The sequence below is a fragment of the Lepisosteus platostomus genome, unplaced genomic scaffold (genome assembly GCF_059453375.1).
Source record: "Lepisosteus platostomus isolate fLepPlt1 unplaced genomic scaffold, fLepPlt1.hap1 Scaffold_42_H1, whole genome shotgun sequence".
In the NCBI taxonomy this organism is placed as follows: domain Eukaryota; kingdom Metazoa; phylum Chordata; class Actinopteri; order Semionotiformes; family Lepisosteidae; genus Lepisosteus; species Lepisosteus platostomus.
The window spans coordinates 178,346-194,391 of NW_028291665.1; the positions used below are offsets into that span (position 1 = coordinate 178,346).

The window sequence follows — 16,046 nt, forward strand, 5'->3', positions numbered from 1 at the left end:
CCTGTCAGCTGGTTTGGTGTTCGTGCCGGGAAATTCCAAATCCATACACAGTGGATAAGTAAACCCCATGTTCTACATTGCGTCTCGAGAATTCAATTGTACCTCAACACAAGTTGTTATCAATTTAATTCATGAGTAATGTATTTACTTCCGAGTTTAGAGTAACAGTGGGTAATAACACTGATTAGCGATTTGGTAACCGAACGATATATATTGACATATATTCTCTGTTGTGTATCTCTTTGTGTTTGCATCTCTTCGGGATTATATACCTTGTATATTGATAACCCTCACAGTAAGGTCTGCCACTCGTATCCAGGCAGACTAGTATATGTTTGGTGCACAATTTATATTAATAAATGTATCTAGTGTATTGAACCCCTGTGTGTGCGTTGTTAGTTGTTCTGACGATTGATTTTCTAAAAGCCCCAACGAACAACCTTGTGATTACTGCTACAATTAATAATTGTCTCAGTAAACCCATCAAACCATTACATTTAATGGCGTCCCTGGGTGGGCGAGTTTAGAATGAAATGAGAATCAGTCGCACAGAATAACTGAAGTTCAGCACAGCACCGCGGCTTCTATACGCGAATACCGGGTGTGCTGATAACTGCGTAAAGAAATCCCCCTGTTTTCTAGCGTTTAGTGTAACGTGTGCTGATTGGAAATCCATCTGCTCGGGTGTCTAGATTCCATACTGTATTTTGGAAAAAGAAAAAAAAAAGTAATACTCTTAAAGTTTCTCTGACGTAATGACAATGGCTGCTAAAATGTCTGAAGTGGAGTCGCTTATAAGTACTATTTCTAGCGACGACAATCCTGGTTACTGGAGTGGTATCGAAAAGTTGAACTTTGATGATATTGAGAAGCTGCAAGTAGATTTAGTAGCTAAGGTAGCGAACCAGCTTAACACAGGAGTGTCTGTGAACGCAGTTCTGGTCCTATCGAGTTTCACCTTAAATCTAGCTAAACAGCTGGAACTGTCTTTGTCCGAGCTGACAAAGTTTCAAAAGCTTCAGGGAACGCTAGAAAGATATAAGGCGGAGCGAGTCGAGTTGTTGGATATAATCAGAGAAAAGAGAGTGAAAAATGAGGAAAGTGAAGACTGACTCAGGGAAGTTTTAGGTAAATTAGATGACTTGTCTGCTAGAGAAACTGCGGCTGAGGTAGCTAGGAGAGACCTGGAAGCGAGCTCGAAAGAAAAAGAAAAAGAAATTGAGAGTTTAAATGAGCTCAGCCAGGAAAGGCAAAAGGAGTCAGATGCTGCCGTACTGGAAGCAAAATAGACTAGATCCCACTTGCATGCCAGCCCACCTAGCAGCCTGGAGCGCTCACCCAGCGCGCCGGGAGGAGGTTTCTCCCGGCCAGGGTCTGTGGTCGGATCGGCATGGGGGAGATCGCCGAGTCCTGCGCGAAACGCAAGGGCGAGTCAATTCAGGCATAGACCCCCTGCTCCTGATCACGGCCGTCTCCCTGCCCGCGGAGAAACCGTAAAAATTAACCTCCACTCCCTGAGGCAGTTAGCCAAAGATGTAGAAAGGTTTGACCCGTCAGTGTCAGGGAATAATGTGGAGACCTACATCGATGAGCTGAGATATACTTTGCAGTTTATGCCCGAAGCGTCCGAACAGGAAAAGGCTATGTAAGTAAGGAAAACTACCAGCCGAGCGGTCCACGAGTGGATGTCTAGACAAGGACCGGAGGTCTGTAATAGCTTCGAGGAGCTGTGTCAGGCAATGATCGGAGAATTTTCGGCTTTTATCGATCCCATAGCTGCCGTGGCTGCTGTGCATTATATTAAGCACGAAAAAGCTGAAGCCCCTCGCGACTATTATCAGAGGCTTAGGCGCACTTATTTTGCAGGGCGGAATGAAGAGGGTTGCGAAGAGAACGTGAATTTCAAAGGTTTATTCATTGCTAATCTGCATCCCTCAGTCAGGAAAATGATTGTGATGCACACACAGCGATGAAAATGGCTGACATTAGAAGGTTGGCTCAAAAAGCCTGGGGAGCTGAAGTCTCTGCTTCCTCAGAGCGAAAACCTGCTAAAACGGCCGTGTTCGCCACTAAAGCCAGCAGGGTTGACGACTCGCCTCAGCTCGAGGCAGCTGAGGTTCCTGAGCTCGCTAAGCCCCGGCGCAAAATAGGCAGGCAGGACCGCACTAAGCGTCAGAGCCGCCGTGAGCGCTACGGGGAAGGCAAGGGCTCAGGCAGAGTCTATCAGAAGACTGGACGAAGGGAGTCGACTGCAGCCCGCCTGGCCAGGCTTGAACAAGCCCTGCCTGAGAGATCAGGACAGGGTAAACCTTCCGCAGCGAATACCAGAAGTGTGAATGAGCTTAGGGGGACCACGCCCCTTCTCACTGGAGGAGGCGGGGATCCGTCCCAAGCCCCTCCCTCAGTCTATCTGATTGGGTGGGAGGGTTCCTGCCTGGAAGAAGGCTGTGACTCTGAGTTGGGCGCTGACCCCGCCCCTGAAGTCAAAGAAAAGGCAGGCTTCCAACAATTCTTAGGGAATCTCAGCCAGAAAGGCAAAGCAAGGCGTATTTATATCAAGGTTTCTCTTGAAAACGTCTTAGATAGAGAAGCACTGATTGACACTGGGGCTGAAATTAGTTTGATGTCAGCCGATCTACTCAGCGAGCTCAAACGAGTAGCGAAAGGAAAAGGCATCAGACTTAAGGTAGAACCGTGTAAGATAGATATTTCCAGCTATACCCAGGATCATGCCAGGATCACACACCGAGTGTGGGTGGCACTTAGGTTCGGGCCAATGAACGTGGTGCATCCTGTTTACATCTCTAGGTTAAAAACAGAGCCACTACTCATTGGCCAAGACGTGCTTGACAGGCTGGAGCCTCTGGTGGACTGCCAGCGTGGAAAATTGTGGGCTCAGGTCAAAAACCCTAAGCCTGTTGCACAGCAAAAAGGGGGATTCAGTGGTTATGCTGTGATCACACAGTGCCCACTGAACACTATAGCTGAGTTGGAGGTTCCTCCTGGTTCCTCTGGACGAGAATAAATGTCTCTTCTTGCTTTCCAAAACTACAGGGAAGTCCTGCCCAGGCCAGCACTCCCACGGTCTCCCAACTACAGGAGCAGTGCTCCGAGCAGCTGCTTGACCCGCCAGGTAAAGCACACCCCCTTTTCATCCCTGAAGAAGAGTGGATCTCCCTGTCCGGTAATGAATGGGAGTCCTTTCTGTGCACCCTGGTACCTCAGGGGGCCCAGGACTACCACCCCATGGTGGTGGGAGGGGGTCCAGGTGGCAGAAGTGCAGGTTGATGATGTAATTCTTAGCCTCAGCTCTGAGAAGTCCATAATCAGTGAAGGTCTGTTCGAGGACCTGTCGCGAAGCTGTCAGGTGACCCTGGTGACGCAGTCACAGGTTCTGTGGTGGGCACCCCCACCTCATAGGTCCATTTGGAGCAAAGGAAGCTGTGTAGCTTCCATCTCCATCGGAAAAAGGAAGTTTGCTCACTACTTCCAGGTAGCACCTCAGCTGACCCATTCAGTCTGCATTGGTGCAGACCTATTGGTTCGACTGGGCGCCCAGCTGGACACAGTAAACAGTGTGCTGTGGAAACGGGTGGACCCAGATGCCCACTCTCTAAGCGGTGACCCCGAGAACATTCGGTCAGGTCAGACGATTCCTCAGGCCTGCCAGGTAGTAAACGAATCGGACCTGATCGTTCCTGCGTCAGCAGCAGGGTTTCCGGTACGCCTTGTCCTAAAGAAGGGACAGAGAATGGACGCTGAGATGGTTTTCTTCCAACCATCAGCTCAGTTTATCAGACTGAACCTAGCAGTCTGTTGTACCCCCAGACTGGAACGGAATGGCCGAGCCACCTGCCTGTTGGTGCAGAACATAGCAAAACAAGATGTCAAAATCCCTGCTCGCACTGACATGGGACTGGAATTGACAATAGTTTCTATGATTTCGAACTGGCCATCCCAGTACTGGGGCAGCTCCCTGGTCCCTTGGCTTCATAAAAGCGCCACTGTAATAAAGAAATTAAATCCAAAATCAAGAGGGCAGTTGCCTACTGAAATACAAGAAGTCATCAATTTTAACCTAGCAACACATTAAAGGCTGCATCTATACAAGTACGATTCTAGAAATGCTCACCAGATTACGTTTTAAGAAGGAACTGCGCTTCAGGTTCTGCCGAGATCTTAACTCGGATGGCAGGATTCAGAGTCCGGAGTGCGGACTGATTGCACACGGAGGGTCCATATACTGTGGATCCCTCAGTGATCTTCCGCGTGTTCAAACAGCCAGCGTGTGACTCCCCTGTCCCCGTGACCTCATTGCTCTGCTCTCTCCTCTGTGCAGCCGAGCCCGATTCACGGTAAAGTGAAAAAAAATATGCCCTCAACGTGAGATTTACTCTGGAGCGAGGATAGATGTTACCTTTTTATCATTGAACAGGATGTATGTGATATGGCGACTAGGTTCAATTTTGTATCCTCTTTAAAAGATTAAGGACTGGGGTGAGCGTGATTTACCACCCTTTCAGCTAAGAACCCGACGTGCGCACCGTTTAAGCTGCATAGACTCGGTCGTTTAACTCATCTCCATTAGCAGGGTTAAGGTTAAAGAAAAAAAACATTGCTGACTTCTTTTTTTTTTGCCAGCTGCTAGCGCTGATTAGCAAGGTTTGTATTTCATGTTTTGCAAGTTGCATCCATTTTAAGAAAAACAAGTCGTGTTAAAGACAGGAAATGAATACTTGCATTTAATTAAGTCTAGCCGTAGGCGGTTATCCACTGGGATTCAGACCCAGGGCCTCCTGTTTACTAGACAGGCGCTTTAACCAACTAAGCCACAGCGCCCCAGGAGTGCTATCCTTTTGCAGCCACTTGGACACACCACTCAGACACATCTGCATTCGGTGTGTGCTCCGCCTGCTCGCTGAGCAAGTTGCCACCTTTACATACAATAGCAACATCGACACCAAGAGAAAGGATGACAAATGGCTTTTATCTGGAACTTTTCATGTCCAAGGAGCTCAATGTGCTTTCTGTGTACAACAGGGCCACTGAACTCCACGCTGGCCACTGAACCACAGCAGTGGCTTGCTGGCTTGACATCTCCCAAGGAAAATGTTGAAATCGCATGTGGAACAGGAAAATGACCCTCAAGTACGAGGGGAAAAAAAGAAAAAGATCATCTGGAGCGCGCCAACCCAGTTGGGACAGCCCAGTTTTGTTAACGAGGTGGCCGAGTGGTTAAGGCGATGGATTGCTAATCCATTGTGCTTTGCACGCATGGGTTCAAATCCCATCCTCGTCTGTTTCCATTCTGTTTTTGATCCCTATTGCTCAATGCACAGTGAAAGCATTGCATACATGTGTCTGACAATGAGAAATGGGCCCCTGAGACAGTCATTTGCCTGTTTCACAAATGATCGTATTTTACTAGAGATTCTGTTTGGGATTCAGATGTGCATTCGGACAGCAATCCCTTTCAAGAAATGATACGTTCTGGATGAGGTCAAAGGTGCTGGAACACTGTATTTAGGATGTGTTTGCAGTTATTCTGTGTTTCTAGCTTCAACCCAGTGATATATATATATATGCTCACTGATTTTTTGGTACATGCCCAGGGCAATAATCATTATGAGGATTTATTTCCATATGTGCTAGAGGTAGTGTTGTGAAATTCTTCAACACACTGGATCGCAGGTTTAAACCTGCACTCTTACTCCTTAAATACCAACAAATGCAGATATGTAGCAATCATATTGTAGCTTACACTCATTTGCCTGTTTCACAAATGATCATATTTTACTAGAGATTCTGTTTGGGATACGGATGTGCATTCTGACAACAATCTCTTTCAAAAAATGATTTTACCTTATTGCAGCTTTGCCCCTCTTGCCTCTTTGGAAAATATCTCCATCTTGTGGTCGCTGTTGGTAATGTCTAGACAATATCTCCATCTTGTGGTCGTTGTTGGTAATGTCTAGACAATATCTCCATCATGTGGTCGTTGTTGGTAATGTCTTCTTATGCCCTTTTTTTATTTCAATTCTTTATTAGTTGATTCTAGAATCTCTACAATAGAGCTGAAAATATCAGTTTTGTAGCAGACAATATGACATTAGTTATAGTCCAATTAAGACTTTATTACCCTGTTTGTAACATAACAAATTAAAATTGATTAAAACTAAGTTTGGAACACCAGGGAACATAAAAAATGATTTTTAGGAAAACCATGAGGTTCTCTGTGTCCGATGCCTGCAAGGGGAGAAAGCTAGAATCCTTTGCTTTTTCAAAATTTGAAAATAAACATCATATAACAACAGCTTTCATTCCTAGGAGTGAAAAATAACCATTTTTGAAGACATATTAGTTTCCAAAACACTACAATAAAGTTAAAAACATCCGTTTTATATTACTTTTAGTATTTTTAGTGAAATTAGTCATTTATTGCACTATTTTTAATATAATCTCTAATTAAAAGTGAATAGAATTAAGTTTGGAGCAACAAGGAACACAAAAAAAAAAGATTTTAAGGAAAAAAATGATGTCTTCTGTGCCAGGTGCCTGCAAGGGGAGAAAGCTAGAATCCTACCCAGGCTCCTGGAGCTCTGTCCTGGCTAAAGGAGGGTGAATCCATCCCCTTCAAAGCTCCATGAAAAAATGATCATTTAAAATTTGAAAAAAAAAAACATTATAGAACAACATCTCTTGGTCCACAGAGTGCAAAAATCCAACTTTGAAGAAAATCCATTGACTGATCCCCGAATCCTGAAGTTTCTTCGCATGATATCGGGCTTGCAACCACTTTCTGGAAAATGATGAAAAATGCCAAAAATGAAAAAAAAGTTATCAATTCTAGAGCCTAAGAGGTAAATAAGACAAATGTATATCTCCAAATAATTTTATGTGCTTCAGAAGAGCCCAGGAAAGTTTTTTGCATACATGAAACCACGCCCGTTTGCACGTAAGCAGACATGGTTGCACACACGACTGCATGAAAGCACGCGTGCATGCAAAATCATCCTGTTAAGCATTTGAAAAGCCGCACCACGGCGCACTTGAAATAGCTCTTACATTAGTGGTCGACGCAGGAATCGCCTTTTTATTTACGCTCTTACCAACGCGATGGAAAGCAAAACAAAGCAAAGCAGAGCAAAACAAAACGAACAAACGCAAAACCCTCACGTCCCGCACTTGCATATAACGCCGTTACATGCCCAAGCGGTATTGTACGTCATCCTAGCACTGCACCCCGGGGCGTACGGTATATGGGAATGAGCACACGCCACGAATTGTCTGAAATCACTCCCTACAGCTGTAAGGCGCCTTGAAGCGTGCACCCCCAACATTCTTCTTTGCGCATCTGTGAAAGGTAAACTCTTGAGCAAACTCTGAACCAGCTCTAAGGAAACTAATCCGATTAGACGTTACTTTGACTCATCCTTTAACAGTTTTCAGTCTCTGTCTTTAAACACCTTGCTCAGTCACATTCAAGCCACAAGTACTCTACTCGGATGTTGCACAAACAAATCCTAATGTCTTGAAAGCATTGCAGCATGTTTGTGTCCCACTTCCCGTGGCTGCAGGACGACTGACACGAACGGACAAACACAATCTGTGGCGTTTAGCGTGACATAGTCTTGCAGGCATCGTGCTGTCTTACTGCAATACTATACCACTTGAGGAAACAGTCCATCTGGCCATGAAACTCATTTGAACGTCTAGCTACAGCAACTAACAATAACATGATTTATTCAGGATGTGTGGAATCAGCACGTCCCGGAGACAGCTTCTGAAATCGTGAGCATTCTCTGGTGGTGTCCTGGAGGGCTCCCCCGGGCATGTGTTGGTGGTATAGTGGTGAGCATAGCTACCTTCCAAGCAGTTGACCCGCGTTCGATTCCCGGCCAACGCAGTGGCAAGTGTTTTCAAATGCTGTCACAAGCCTTGGATTGTGACTAGCAAAGCGAAGCCTTTTGAAAGAGCTAAAGCACTGCAAAACGGAATTGAAGGAGAATCTTACAGGGGATTCTGAGCGGTGTCTAAATAAATAAATTCACAGCGTCCGCGGATGGCATTTTGCAGCTGGAAGTAGATGTCGACGCTTTTTGCACACAGAACCAAAAAAGCATCTTTTTTGAAGGTACAGGCATTGAGCATTGGTGGTTCATTGTTAGAACTCTCGCCTGCCACGCAGGAGGCTTGGTTTCGATTCCTGGCCAATGCAGTGGCTTTTGCAGCGAACGGCTCCATCACTTGCATCCCAACTTTTGCAACTCGCAACTGAAAACCCACTGAAGCTAAGCAGGTGTGAGCCAGGTCAGTACCTGGATGAGGGTGAGCTACAGGGAAAAACAAAGCTTCCAGCTGGAAGTGGTGTTAATGGGGCCAGCGGGGAGGCGCTCACCCTGAGGTCTGTGCGGGTCCCAATCTCCCAATATAGTGACGGAGAAGCTGTGTTGTAAAAGGGCGCTGTCTTTTGGATGAGATGTAAAACCGAGGTCATAGTGCTCTGTGGTCATTAAAAATGACCACCAAAACCTTTGACAAAAGCTCTTGGTAATTGATGGTCTTCAATAATGTTTCTCCTTTAGGTACATTTAAAATCAGCTGAATAATGCTGTGAAACCATGAAACTGCATGAGAAAGCCCGTACACTGAATTACACGGCTTTCTATTCAAAGGAGGACAAAAGAAATTCCCTGAGTTCGATTTTTTGCAGCACAGAGAGGGGCACTGTTACGAGGCTGGTTAGCTCAGCTGGTTAGAGCGTGGTGCTAATAATGCCAAGGTCGCGGGTTCGAGCCCCGTACGGGCCATGTCCTTTTCTCCTCTCTTACCAAAGCTGTTAGGTTCCTTTCCGTGGTGAGATGGGTTGTCCTGCAACGCTGCCACACAGTGCCGACAGACAAGAGTGTTGCGGGAGAAGAGAAAAGTGTTTGAAGATTTAAGAGTGTCTTAGGTGGAGCCAAAATCAAGTGTCACAAATGCAAGTGGGAAGATTTCCAATGTTTAATATGGTCAAAATAAGCGGAAGTTACCAGCTGGTCCGGCACAGTCTGCCATGCTTTTGTCATATACTGTAAAGTGGTGTCGAACTGGAGCCTCACCATTTGCATATGTGAGGCTCCAGTTATACATCGATTGTCACATTAAATGACAAAAATGAAGAGAGGTAAAGCAGCTGGAGAGGTTTTCTTACAACTTTTGAGCTGACACAGTTTTGGAAAATGTTTCCTTCACGCTGCACTGTACAATATAGGCAGCCAAGAGTCTCCAAAACAAAACAGAATTGACAGATAGGAGAAAATTCCCACTCGTCCTGAAGTTCCCAAAATCCAGCACTGAGCGTAAACAAAGTGTCTAAGTAGCGTGGGAATGTTAAACCTAACCCTAGCTGGAGTTTGAGCAATCCAGCACTGAGAGTAAAAAGATGAGTCAAAGTAACGTCTAATCAGATTAGTTTCCTTAGAGCTGGTTCAGAGTTTGCTCAAGAGTTTACCTTTCACAGATGCGCAAAGAAGAATGTTGGGGGTGCACGCTTCAAGGCGCCTTACAGCTGTAGGGAGTGATTCGAGACGATTCGTGGCGTGTGCTCGTTCCCATATACCTTACGCCCCCGGGTGCAGTGCTAGGATGACGTACAATACCGCTTGGGCACGTAACGGCGTTATATGCAAGTGCGGGACGTGAGGGTTTTCGTTTGTTCGTTTTGTTTTGCTCTGCTTTGCTTTGTTTTGCTTTCCATCGCGTTGGTAAGAGCGTAAATAAAAAGGCGATTCCTGCGTCTACCACTAATGTAAGAGCTATTTCAAGTGCGGCGTGGTGCGGCTTTTCAAATGCTCAACAGGATGACTTCGCATGCACGTGTGCTTTCATGCAGTCGTGTGTGCAACCATGTCTGCTTATGTGCAAACGGGCGTGGTTTCATGTATGCAAAAAACTTTCCTGGGCTCTTCTGAAGCACATAAAATTATTTGGAGATATACATTTGTCTTGTTTTCCTCTTAGGCTCTAGAATTGATAACTTTTTTTTAGGATTCTAGCTTTCTCCCTTTGCAGGCATCGGGCACAGAGGACCTCATGGTTTTCCTAAAAATCTTTTTTTTTTGTGTTCCTTGTTGTTCCAAACTTAATTTTAATCACTTTTAATTAGATATTTTATTAAAAATAGTGCAAAAAATGACTAATTTCACTAAAAATAATGTAATATAAAACTGATGTTTTTAACTTTATTGTAGTGTTTTAGAAACTACTATGTCTTCAAAAATGGTTATTTTTCACTCCTAGGAATGAAAGCTGTTGTTATATGATGTTTATTTTCAAATTTTGAAAAAATCAAAGGATTCTAGCTTTCTCCCCTTGCAGGCATTGGACACAGAGAACCTCATGGTTTTCCTAAAAATCATGTGTTATGTTCCCTGGTGTTCCAAACTTAGTTTTACTCAATTTTAATTTGTTATTATGTTAAAAACAGGGTAATAAGTTTCTAATTGGACTATAAATAATGTCATATTGTCTGCTATAAAACTGATGTTTTCATCTCCATTGTAGAGATTCTAGAATCAACTAATAGAGAATTAAAATAAAAAAGGGCATAAGAAGACATTACCAACAACGACTACAAGATGGAGATATTGTCTAGACATTACCAACAACGACCACAAGATAGAGATATTGTCCAAAGAGGCAAGAAGGGCAAAGCCGCGATAAGGAGATTGCTGTCAGAATGCACATCCGGATCCCAAACAGAATCTCTAGTAAAATATGATCATTTGTGAAACAGGCAAATGAGTGTCAGCTGCAATATGATTGCTACATATCTGCATTTGTTGGTTTTTAAGGAGTAAGAGTGCAGGCGGTTTAAACCTGCGATCCAGTGTGTTGAAGTATTTCACAACACTACCCCTAGCACATCAGGAAATAAATCCTCATAATGATTATTGCCCTGGGCATGTACCAAAAAATCAGTGAGCATATACATATATCGCTGTGTTGAAGCTAGAGACACAGAATAAGTGCAAACACATCCTAAATACAGTGTTCCTGCACCTTGACCTCATCCAGAATGTATCGTTTTTTGAAAGCGATTGCTGTCAGAATGCACAACTGAATCCCAAACAGAATCTCTAGTCAAATATGATCATTTGTGAAACAGGCAAATGAGTCTCTCAGGTGCCCATTGCTCATTTTCAGACACATTTATGCAATACTTTCACCATGCGTTGAGCAATAGGGATTAAAGATACCAGAGGTAAGGTTTAAAAGTGATTCTGAGGTGCAACACATCAGCGAAACAGCTAGGCATCTGAAATGCGGGGTTTGAGAGCCCTTCAGGGAACACCGTACCCTAAAGGTACCAGAAGTCCACTAGTATAAGCATTAAGTCACTGTCAGCCCTGTTGCAATGTGATTGCTACATATCTTCATTTCTTTGGTTTTTAAGGAGTAAGAGTGCAGGGGGTCTAAATCTGCGATCCAGTGTGTTGAAGTATTTCACAACACTACCTGTAGCCCGTCTGGAAATAAATCCTCATTCTGATTATTGACCTGGGCATGTACCAATAAATCACTGAGTATATATATATATCACTGTGTTGAAGCTAGAGACCTGTATGTAATAATATGATGCTAAAATGTTATTTTCACATGTAAGAAAACCGGCTCAGGGACGCCAAATATGTAATGTTGCCATAGCAAAATTAAATGTAGTGGCTCTCTGAAGGCACCAGTTCTGTAGGGTTTGGGCATTTACTGAGACAATTATTAATTGTAGCAGTAAATCACAAAGTTGATTCTTTTGATGGCTTTAGAATCCAACCATGTGACATAACTCAAACAACGCGCACACACAGGTACTAATACACGAGGATACATTTATTAATACATAAAATATGCATGTAAACCTAACAGATCTTATCGAGAGGGTTATCAGAATACAAAAGATATATATTCAGTCAGTTACGAAGTGTTACACATATCAAGAGGACATACGTTCAGTATATCATTCATTAAGACCGTTTCGTTAATGAACTTGGTTATAACTTCTACATTAGATACTCAAACAAGTACATAACTCTTAGGAATTAAATTGATATCAACTGGTTGGGATAACAATTGAATTCTTGAGCTGTAATGCATTGAAGTTGAATACTCATCCAATCTTTGGGGATTCAGATCTTCCTGCGGGCACAAAGAAACAGTTGCAGGCTGTTGCTGTCCAATCCGCGCTCTCTGGCTCCGTGCCAGGCTGTGCTGTGCGGCTTGCGATGCTGCGCTGCTGATGCTCACTGTGGGCTTTAACTAGCAAAGTTTGTGCACAGGAGAAAAGATGACTGTGGGTCCCAGCAAGTCAGGAAGAGGACCGGTTCGTTTCTGATGAAGAGCTAGTTCTGAATAGTGATTCAGCTGTCCACAGTTCCGACCTGTTCACGAGGCCTGCTGCTGGTGCTAACCTCGGGTGGATCCTCTGGTTATTCTCTGGCAACCTCCGCTCTAGACTCTTAGAACAAAGGAAAGTTCTGGCACTCGGACACACTGGCCGTTCCGTGGTTGTCCGGGCTGAGTCTCAGGATGGTCAGGAGGTGCGCTGCGAGAATGTCCTGCCCTTGGGAGCCTTCTGCTCCTGGGCCGCCCTGCCCTGGAATTCTCCTTTGAATTCCCTTTAGAATTGTCCACAGAATCCTCTGAATCCTCCCTTCTGAATCTTACTGAATCTCACAGGCTCTCTGTGTTGCCTGTTTTTACCTGGAGGAACTTCAGCTCATTGATTGGCTGAAAGTTCCATGGGCATCAGAGTCCCACGTGGGTTACTCAGCCCTACCAGTCCCTGATTGATTGATCAAGGTGAGATATGAGTCACTTAGTCCTGACACTTAGTAATGCAGTCCAGATGTCCAACTGGCACTCCCTAGACAGATAGGCGCCAATGGATGACCATTGATCATGATAGCCAGGCTTAGCTAAGTGCATCCCCCTTTGGGAGCTGTCCTAGAACCTTAAATCACCCTGCATGAATAGTCTCTCTGTGGCTGCACCACAGAGATGAACAGAGAAATGGGGCCTCATTTGGGAAGGCTCAGAACACTTAATTCTGCCTTATTAATAAGCCTCGCCGCTACACACATATATTAATATAATAAATGATTGCTTTTGCTTTATAAACAAATCTAATTAAAATAAAAGCTTAAGTTTTGTATTTATCTTGTACCATAGAACATGATTTTCTTTGTATTTCAATCCCACAAAGTGTCCAAATGACGCACTACATGATATAAGGAAGATTATCACATGCATATCGGTATTATCTTTCTTACGAAAATGCATTCCTTTCATTACCTTTTACTTTTTAAAATGAACTCAAATTGTGTATAATGTAATAATTTAAGTAGAATAGATTCTAATAATATAATGATCCAGTGTGTGGCACTACTTCACTGCTTCACTGCTCTATGCCGTCTGGAAATAAATCCTCAGACTGCTTACTGCCCTGGGCATGTACCAATGAATTACAGGAGCACATCTATTTCTCACTGCGTTGAAGCAGGAGACACACAGTCTCTGCAAACACATCCTAAATACAGTGTTCCAGCACCTTTGACCTCATCCAGAACGTATCATTTCTTGAAAGGGATTGCTGTCCGAATGCACATCTGAATCCCAAACAGAATCTCTAGTAAAATACGATCATTTGTGAAACAGGCAAATGACTGTCTCAGGGGCCCATTCCTCATTGTCAGACATATGTATGCAATGCTTTCACCGTGCATTGAGCAATAGGGATTAAAAACACAGCAGGTAAGGTTAGATGTCATGTTCTATGATCATTTCTTTCAGCATTAGGGACTAAATATACTAAACGTATGATACTAAAATGTTATTTTCACATATATTAATGTAATAAATGATTGCTTATGCTTTATAAATAAATCTAATTAAAATAAAAGCTTAAGTTTTGTATTTATCTTGTCCCATAGAACATGATTTTCTTTGTATTTCAAGCCCACAAAGTGTCCTTTGATCTCTATTCTGTGGTAATCCACGATGACCCCGTTCTTCAGGTGATTCATCATGTCCTCCCTCGCCTGTTGAGAGGCCACCTGATCTCTTCTGCCGTGGCGTGCTTCATACACACCCTCTTGAAGTGAGCAGGAAGCTGATCAAAAGTATTCAGGCACATCTTGCACACCAGGGGAATCCTCGCGGGTTTCCTTTGAAAATAAATAATACCATCTGTGTATAGAAACAAGCTAAGACTGATTTCTTAAATTATCCTTAAAATTCTCTCTCATAGTTTGAGCATAATGATTTTATTGCATTTATATAAGAATTGTTCATTGCTCCAAAATAAATAATGGTCTCAGTCACAGACTTTCCAATAGAAGCCATTGTGGAGTTCAGCAACTGCAGGTCCTAGAAGTGGGGAAGGAATTTTAAAAGAGAAATTGAATTACAATACAGAAGGAATGGCTGAGGGTTCACTGAAATGTATAAATATACAAATTCCAAAGACTGAGTCCATATAGAAACAACTACTTTTCATTTTCAGTATAAGAAAAAAAAAACTATCTTCCAAAGCATCATAAAATTGTCCCTTCTTCCAGACCCTACTTCTCTCTTGTAGTAGTACAGCAGACCTTTCCAGGTGAGCAGATCACAGAGTCCGAAATGAGCTTCCTCCATCAAGCAAAGTACCTGAACATGACTCTGTCTTCATAAAAGCGCCCCTGTAATAAAGAAATTAAATCCAAAATCAAGAGGGCAGTTGCCTACTGAAATACAAGAAGTCATCAATTTTAACCTAGCAACACATTAAAGGCTGCATCTATACAAGTGCGATTCTAGAAATGCTCACCAGATTACGTTTTAAGAAGGAACTGCGCCTCAGGTTCCGCCGAGATCTTAACTCGGATGGCAGGATTCAGAGTCCGGAGTGTGGACTGATGGCGAACGGAGGGTCCACATACTGTGGATCCCTCAGTGATCTTCCGCGTATTCAAACCGCCAGCGTGTGACTCCCCTGTCCCTGTGACCTCATTGCTCTGCTCTCTCCTCTGTGCAGCCGAGCCCGACTCACGGTAAAGTGAAAAAAAAGATGCCCTCAACGTGAGATTTACTCTGGAGCGAGGATAGATGTTACCTTTTTATCATTTAACAGGATGTATGTGATGTGGCGACTAGGTTCAATTTTGTATCCTCTTTAAAAGATTAAGGACTGGGGTGAGCGTGATTTACCACCCTTTCAGATAAGAACCCGACTTGCGCACCGTTTAAGCTGCATAGACTCGGTCGTTTAACTCTTCTCCGTTAGCAGGGTTAAGGTTAAAGAAAAAAAAATAGCTGACTCCTTTTTTTTGCCAGCCGCTAGCGCTGATTAGCAAGGCTTGTATTTCATGTTTTGCAAGTTGCATCCATTTTAAGAAAAACAAGTCGCGTTAAAGACAGGAAATGAATACTTGCATTTAATTAAGTCTAGCCGTAGGCGGGGATCTCCTGTTTACTAGACAGGCGCTTTAACCAACTAAGCCACAGCGCCCCAGGAGTGTTGTCCTTTTGCAGCCACTTGGACACACCACTCAGACACATCTGCATTCGGTGTGTGCTCCGCCTGCTCGCTGAGCAAGTTGCCACCTTTACATACAATAGCAACATCGACACCAAGAGAAAGGATGACAAATGGCTTTTATCTGGAACTTTTCATGTCCAAGGAGCTCAATGTGCTTTCTGTGTACAACAGGGCCACTGAACTCCACACTGGCCACTGAACCACAGCAGTGGCTTGCTGGCTTGACATCTCCCAAGGAAAATGTTGAAATCACATGTGGAACAGGAAAATGACCCTCGAGTACGTGGGGAAAAAAAGAAAAAGATCATCTGGAGCGCGCCAACCCATGTCCGGACAGCCCAGTTTCGTCAACAAGGTGGCTGAGTGGTTAAGGTGATCCATTGTGCTCTGCAGGCATGGGTTCGAATCCCATTCTCATTGCTCTCCATGTCTGACACGTGTGCCTGTTCGACATCGGCCCTCCTGTTGTTTGCTCCGGTGCTAGAGCCGT

The 16,046-nt window shown here is 43.9% G+C and overlaps 1 non-coding gene across 1 annotated transcript; it reads left to right on the top strand.

Moving 5' to 3' along the window:
* Positions 1-5,217: 5,217 nt before the first annotated feature.
* Positions 5,218-5,299, top strand: trnas-gcu (transfer RNA serine (anticodon GCU)). The gene has a single exon. It is a non-coding gene; the product is annotated as a tRNA-Ser (tRNA).
* Positions 5,300-16,046: the final 10,747 nt, after the last annotated feature.